At 40.8% G+C, this 8,071-nt stretch overlaps 1 non-coding gene across 1 annotated transcript; it reads right to left on the minus strand.

Annotated features, from left to right (window-relative positions):
• Positions 1 to 7,601: 7,601 nt before the first annotated feature.
• trnap-ugg (transfer RNA proline (anticodon UGG)) lies at positions 7,602 to 7,673 on the minus strand. Its single transcript has one exon. It is a non-coding gene; the product is annotated as a tRNA-Pro (tRNA).
• Positions 7,674 to 8,071: the final 398 nt, after the last annotated feature.

Consider the following 8,071-nt stretch of genomic DNA (forward strand, 5'->3'; position numbering starts at 1 on the left):
GGGCTCCGCTGGCTTTAGGTGTCCTCTGGGCTTTCACACATGATCGGTTTCTGACCACACGGCCGCTGTTGGCATCGCCACAAGGATGCCACTACCATGTCTGTGTCGCTGCTGGGGCGTAAACTTCTACCATCCAAAACAGCGTTTCTCAGCCAAACCCAGTGGTAAAGTAAATGGGATAAACATAAACTCGGCAGTGGTGATCAGGGAGATGGTGATCAAAAAAAGTAAACAAACCTTCTTACAGTCAAAACAGTTTACAGCCTGTGATTTTACACTTATTTAAGAAAAAAGAACCCAGTGCAGTTGGTGTAGGTAGAGGGCAGCTGTTTCTAGTAATAGTAGTATATAAATACACACAAACATGTAAACTGTTTAGGTAGAAAATAGTAAGGTGCAGTGTGGAAAATGCTCATTGATCACATCCTATGGGACACACTTGATCACTCATTGAGAAAAGCATGTAGAACGTGTAGGCTCTTAGAAAGCTATATCAGGTAGAATGTTTGTCTATACACTAATATATACTTCTGTATATTTATTTATCCATTCATTGGTCAAAACCAGACCAGGTCACATCCGATTCAGTCCTCCACAGTCCAATAATGGTTTATACTCCAATGTACTTTATTAGTAATACTACTACTAAAAATAAGAATAATGATAATAATATTATTATTATTTTTATATAAATATTATTATACACACACAAAATCTTTTTTGAGAGAGAGACAGAGAGAGAGCCCTGCAAATGTAGCCAGGATTAAAAATTTTGCAGAAGCACTACCACTAGAAAGGCAAGGTCAGGTCAAAGACAGTCTCATGAGCCGATTGATCCACATGGTTGTGTTTCCTGTCAGGTAGCCATCAGCCAATAGCATCATGTAACCCACTAAATTGGCCCAGTGTAATGCTACTGTACACCCCTGTTGCGAGACAAAGCTACTCTTCACTCCCTTAACACTTAACTCAGTGCAACCTCTGTGTTTATCAACTCAATTATCCTTTTATCTGCAAGTGGAATACACGCGCCCAGGCCTCTTACGCAGTCGTGGCAGTGTAAAAGATGAAAGCAAGGGGTGGAAGGTGCCAGGGCAGGAGAATGAGGAATGGAGAAAGAGTCAAAGTGTTTCATTTATAACCGGAGAGAGGCCTTCAGAGAGCATTTATCCATAATGGAGAAATAATGAAGAAAGATTAAAGCCCTCTGGGACATTTTCAGGGTTTTCTCTAAATGATCACGACGTCTCCCTGTTCTCCACAATGGACTCTGTGAGAGCTCCAGACGCCATTATATCCCCAAAATGAGCCCTGGCAAAAACTGCACGTCACTCTGTCAGTTAAATGTGGGCTATAGTAACGCTGAAGAAAGGCTTACCTGCGAATTAAAAGCACTGTCCCTTGTCTCCCTTGTGCTGGGGTAAAAACATGAGAAAGGGTTCAGTGATTTATGGGTGGGGGGGTTTCCTCAGAGCCCAACGTCTCATAGAGTGATTAGCCTAATGACCACAGGTGTGCTCATTCTGATCAATAGCGCCTTCAGTGAGGATCCTCAGAGAGCTCTCCACAGCTAATCCCAAGAGACGAGTAGGCCAGTAACCCTGGAAGAGGCTACCACGAAACTAAAGTTAAAGGAGCAAGCCAGCCAATGACGGTCATGGGGGCCAAATGAAAATATCAAACAAATTATCAATCATTTCTCGTCTGCATTGATAAAACTAAAGAATGGAGAATTTCTTCAAGTTTAGCCATTATGTAAACATTTCCACAGTCACACCTCACCTGCAAACATCCAGTTAAATAAATTTGAAATGTTACAGATAACTACTGTGTTATTGTCACTTCCGTCTCACGACTTAATCAGTTAGTCGCAGCCTACCCTACTGATGCGCTAAAACCCTTATCTAATTGATAACTGCTCCAAATTCGGCTGTTCCCAGTAAACCCAACCACATCATCCCACAGGCCAGAGTGAGAGTGAGTACAGGACTGGCAGACAGGAGACGCGTAGAATGGGCTCACTTTGACAAACCAGTTACTGGGCACCTCAGGGCGTAAGAGAGCCAACGAAGAAATATTGTTCCAGGTAAATCCCAAACTGTGAATAACACAAGCCAAGCAATTTACGCAGGAAGGTCATAGCAAAGTAAAGCAGGGGAAATTGGCAGGGAAAAATGGGCTTTCTGGGAGAGTGAAATAGATGAGAGATGAGAGGAGCTGCAAACTTGACGGGTTACCCAAGCGGGTCCACAAAAAGTAATGAATATCCCTTGGTGTGCAGTGATTTTGAAGAACTGTCATTCTGAATGAACTGAGATAAAAATTATATTTCATCCAGATAAAAAAACCCACCAATACAAGAGGAAAAGAGACACATGTCTGCTAGATGCATTCCCTAATCCAAGATGAGGTCTGACACTTCCCACTGACACTTCAAGCAAGAAAACAACCGGTTATGAGTTCTAAAAAAACAAACAAACAAAAACAACAACAATAGGCACGTAAACATTACATTGTTATACAACCTTAATTAAATGTTGGCATGTCTCGTTTTTTTTATTTCTCGCAATAAAATGTTTTCTTGGCCCAAACTTTGCTCTTCCGACACTGTATCTTATCAATTAATTTGTGTATGAAAGGGAGACAAAACTACGGGGGAGAAAAAAAAGAAAAGAAAAAGGCGAATATAGCGAAACGGCTACGCGATCCGTTGCTATTGTAACGAACGCGTGTCCTTCAAGAGAGAATAGCGTTATGCATCTCAAACCAGCGTCTCACTGCTTTCTCTTGAATAAATCATCCACATCTATTGAATCCCTTTCGTTTCACAACGCAAGCTCTTCATTCAATGTCGAGAGAAAGGGGCCTGAATTACTTGAAGCTGGAGAGTTAGCTGGCATAGAAAGGAATTAAGGACCAGTAGCCAATATTGTGGCTCAGCGAAGCCCAGAAGAAAAGATCCATTCTTGTGTTACCTGGCCTGGGAATAGAGCCACAATAGACTTCAAACAAGGGACACTGCACAATTCCTGGATTGATTTTTACTTCAGGGACCTGAGACTTTTTCAAAACAGACAATATCCCGTGAAGATGGACATAAAGCAGTGAATGGTCTGAATGTGCCGTGTATTACCCTAGTGCCCTGTACCGCGGAATATAGGTGCTGTAGGACCTCAAAGGGTGACCTCAATCTCTGATGTACTTCATTGTAATGGCTAAGAGAGCAAGCAGGAAGGAGAGGCTTTGTGACTTTCAGACATTGTTTTTGAGGTATTTTGTACTGCAAAAAAACTTTTAAGGTTTTCTGGGGTTTTTTTAATTATTCATTTGTCTTGTAAACTGTACTAAGCAATTGGTGACTGTGTATAAGGTGATACAAACCTGGTAGTCTGCACTAGTAGAAACCCACAAACCAGAATCTTTTGGGGGTTTTTACAATTTATACAGGTTCTACAGTCTTACTGATATCCGGGTTTATGCAACAACAACAACAACAAAAAGATTAAGACTGTGTAGTAAATAAGGCTGCCATCATTTGCTACAAAATCTCGAGACATTTAAAAAACTGATATTGATGTAAATTGTGTAACTGCAAATGACAGCATGTAGAATAGCACATATAACCTACTGCACATAGCCAGTTCTCACCATAGCAGCCTGGAACCCTATGTTTTTGTACTGCTACCTAATGGATGTTTCTTTATTGTTTATATGAATGTCAAGGTTTCATTTACCATGCTAAGTTAAGCAGAGTGTTCAAAATGTTCAGTAAGAGAAAGCACATATTGAATTCCTTCCCAAAATGTTGATCTATTGCTTTAAGCTTTGAGTAAGGCAATAATGTGACTTGTATTCTCTGCAGTGTGGTCTTCGCGAGCTTTGGTCAAGGTTACTCTCCCATTGAGGAGGGAAGAGGGGGGCCCTCACATTCCCACATATCCCACCTGAGTGACACTTGCCGGGGCTTGGTTCTCCCCTCTGACGCGCTGATAAAACAGCTCTTATCACCTCCAAGAGTGGAGATTTGGTCTCTGTCCAAGAGAACCAACGAAGCAAGAAAAGCACTGTCTAGACACTTAAGGAGGAGTAAAGGAAAAAATTGCTCTGTTTGACAGGAAATACTGAAGGGCTTTTGACCAAAGTCAGGCGACTTGAGGGGCCGTATTCTAGACAACGCCATTGTGCTTCTCCATCTTGCCAAATCCCCTTTTTCTCCAGCCATTTCACAACCGTTTACCATGGAGCTCAGGCCGGACTATGGAGCGTTGCAGGTTATGTGTGCTATCTCTGTGGAAGAGAGTGAACACAACCAAAAACGGTGACTCTTAGACTCCCCACTTAAGCTGAAAGGGCACGACTTTGGCTCTAATTTCCACTGTACAGGCTATTAGGACACAGTAGGGGTCCAGTAGGCCGCGCCTGGTGGCATCGGGTCGGTACCGCATATAAAATGAACATTTGACACAAACCAAATAACTACCAGATTAGGAATGAGAGAGTGAGTGATTAAGGATTTTAGTTCACCTAATGTTAAGGGCTCCGCTTGCAAAGGAGGATTTCAAGACAATAATTGCAGTCAGTAATATGAGCTATGGAACATAGTAAGTGTGCTTCCCAGTGCTGAAGTTTATCTCCGTGCCTGTGGTAACTTCTATTTGAGTGTCTCTCACCCAGAAACAGCTGGAAGGAAAAGCCACAATGCAAGAGCCAATAGTGTGTTTACAGTCTCATCACACACTTTGGATGTGAATCACGCTCCTGTGTTACAGCTCAGTGGAGCAGAGCACCCTGGCCCAACACGGGGTGGAAAACAGCGGCTCCCAGACAAAACCGACTATCGCACATCACAAAGAGGGGAAAACAGTCCCCTCGAATGTGGTCACTTCACCTCACACACAAGTGTAAAGGCATGTACGTGAGGTTTAAAAGCTGTGTGTCGCCTCTCAAATAATTGTTTGGGCATACATGAAATGTGCTTGCAAGCAAACATCTGCAGGACAAGTGTGAGACAAATCTAACTCTAACAGGACAGAACACGTCACGTGGGCTCTGGGGTGCTCAGTGCACATCGAGGACAAACAACATGGAACTGTCCTCACAACTCCTGGGACGAGAAACTTACTTTAAGCATGACCCTACTTTGTCGGCTCATGGGTGAATAACAGGAGGTGAACATGTGGAAATAAATAAAGAAAAAAATGTAATGCGCTGGCAGTACTCAGATTGAAATATCACTGTCAAGTTTTTCTTTCTGACAGATTAAAAGGCCCAGAAAAAAATGAGAATGAGACAGGGGATATCAAAGATGGAATACAGCTGGAACATCGGCTGCCATGATTGGTTGCACACACCCACATGCCATCTGTAACCAAAGGTCAAGGCCTCTAGAGCGTCGTCATGGAACGGCAAGCAAGATCATTATTGTTCAGGGTCTTTTTAATTTCAGTGCCATTTAAAACGATTTAAGCCTTCTTCCTGGGCTCCGTCAGAGAATTTTGTGTTCTCAAATTCGTCCCTGAAAAAGCTACTAATTTCATGTCTCTCGTGTGTGATAGAACTTTCCAAGCAGACAGTTCTGCTTGCCATTGATCATTCTGAACTCTCCTTTAATGGCTGTGTGTAATTGTGTCGATGTAAATTTCAAAGCACATGGCAAGCCTATGTAAAGTATATGCGATGTAAATATTAAAAGTGTGCTGCTGACAGACACATTGTAAAAGTCCAATGTAATTGACAGTGATATTAATAACAACTAATTATGCAACAAATTACTCAAAATATGCTGTCCAATTAGGATGACTGATGTATATATTATTTTCAGGGTCTCTGATTTAGCCAAAAAATAAGATTGACTCTGGTCGGTTCACATGTAATTAATTTGCTGGTGAGGGCATTAGATGGACATACTCTGCAAGAATGTAACATACTCCTGTATTACATTAGCATATATTGCAGAATGCAAACCTCTGAAACCATAATTTCTGAAAACCAAACATATTGATAGACTGGTGGCATCTAGTGGACAAAATGTGATACTACTGGATCCTTAATATACAAAGTAAACAGATTAAAGCACTCCAGAAACCCATTTTTTTTACATGTTAGATATCCAAAATGTGGACATTTACACTGTTAAATAGTACATCTTACAATATTATTGTTTTAACCTAAAAACAAGACATTGCGCCTAACACAAAGAAATCATATCCATAAAATCATATCCATAAAATAATGATAATGATAATCATATCCATAAAATAATGAGGATAATGTTATGTCTGATATAAAATATTCCATGATTTTAAAGTAGAAACAGGCAACACAGCATTATAGCACCAGTCAGTTCCTGACTGTGATTTTAAATTATAAACATTTTATACAGCTATATAGCAGATTACCATCCCTGTCATGAGAGAGGGTGCCAATCCAACCTAAAAACATTTTGAACGCATATAGCTTCACATTGCCGGTGTATGGGGCCAGTGTGTGGATTAATTTCAGGACAAGTGAAAGAGAGAGTGAAACAGTGGTGTGAAAGTGGGAGTAACCCTAGAGTTCTTCATCAAGTACAGCAGCATTGGCAGGCAAGTAAAAGTTGATTATAAATTGAAAAAATCCCCCTCAAGAGACAAGTGAAACGGAAGTCTAGCATTCCAGTCATCTCTCCACAGTGGCTAATCAAAACCAGATTTCCTCGTGGGCAGCAGCGGACCCAGGCGAGCAGATACCTGCAGCCACCTGGGCCTCGCTGCAAGGAGTTGGCCAAGACAATTTCCCTCAAATCATCTCTCTATCTTAATCTGACAGGCCTTCTCGATTAGGAGGCGTGAAAATTACTTCTCTACCCACCAGCTGTCGTTCTGAAATTATCTTAATTGTGCCATGATTATGCCTCTAAGCTCCTATGAGAGCAAACACTATTTAAAAAAAGACACAAAAAACAGACTTTGTAGGGGTGAGTGAACGCCTTCAGAAGTGCACCACAGCACTCAGGTTTTCCCCCTACAATGTGATGTTATGTTTTTCTGTCATGTGTTCCAGTGCTGTATTATTGCTTCCAAACTAGAATTAATAGTTAGCTCTATATTTAAATATATGCATCAATTCATATATGAATGAATAATTTAATTAATGTTTAAATATTACCCATATTTATTTCAGGCGAAGAAATAATAGCTATATTTTGTATTTGCCTGCCAACTATGTTGTCTATAACCAGGAATAAATAGCTATACCAGCCTTAACATCTGCAAACTGTCATTAGTGAGTAGGTGACATTATACCTTAATCAGTGCCCCACTTTGGTCCATAATCTGGAGCACAAAAAGAGGTGCGTTAGCCAGGAATTGAACCCAGGACAACTGCTTGGAAGGCAGTTATGCTAACCACTATACCACCAATGCTTACTAGACAACAATGGTGTTGACTATAAAAGTGCACCCTATAGTGGATGCTAAAACAATCCATGCAATTTGTGAGTTACCTGGTTTTATTCTACATTCTGTAAGACTTAATTAATGGATCCAGTATCATCAACATTTAAATGATGTTAATATAATATCAAATCAACCTTATATCAAGGGATCAGTTCTAGAAAACATGGGCTCGTCCGGGATTTGAACCCGGGACCTCTCGCACCCAAAGCGAGAATCATACCCCTAGACCAACGAGCCACAGCTGAAGGATGCTTCTGTTATGACTTTAAATAAGCTAGTTTTTGTTTAAGTTTTGCACATGCCCAAAATGAGTCAAGCATCTTCAATATTCCTCTCCTCCCTTTTGCAAGATGTGAAACAGAGGGTCAGTGAATAATATTACTATGTGAAGATTTTAAACAAACACAATCAAATTAGGTTTGTTCGGTTCAGGTTCCTCATGATAACCTAATCATGAGTGCTGTACTGCTTTTCTGCAGTACCTTGATAAAAGTACATCTGAAAGGAAGACAAATTTCAAAGGAGTTATAGTAGCTAGTGGTCATTCACTGTGCCTTAGACCCATAAATGGAGAAGGGGGCCCAAATAGGCAAATACAAAAATGTGTCTTCAGAATTCTCCAATACCCCTTAATC

The sequence above is a fragment of the Electrophorus electricus genome, chromosome 7 (genome assembly GCF_041902795.1).
Source record: "Electrophorus electricus isolate QZ-2024a chromosome 7, ASM4190279v1, whole genome shotgun sequence".
In the NCBI taxonomy this organism is placed as follows: domain Eukaryota; kingdom Metazoa; phylum Chordata; class Actinopteri; order Gymnotiformes; family Gymnotidae; genus Electrophorus; species Electrophorus electricus.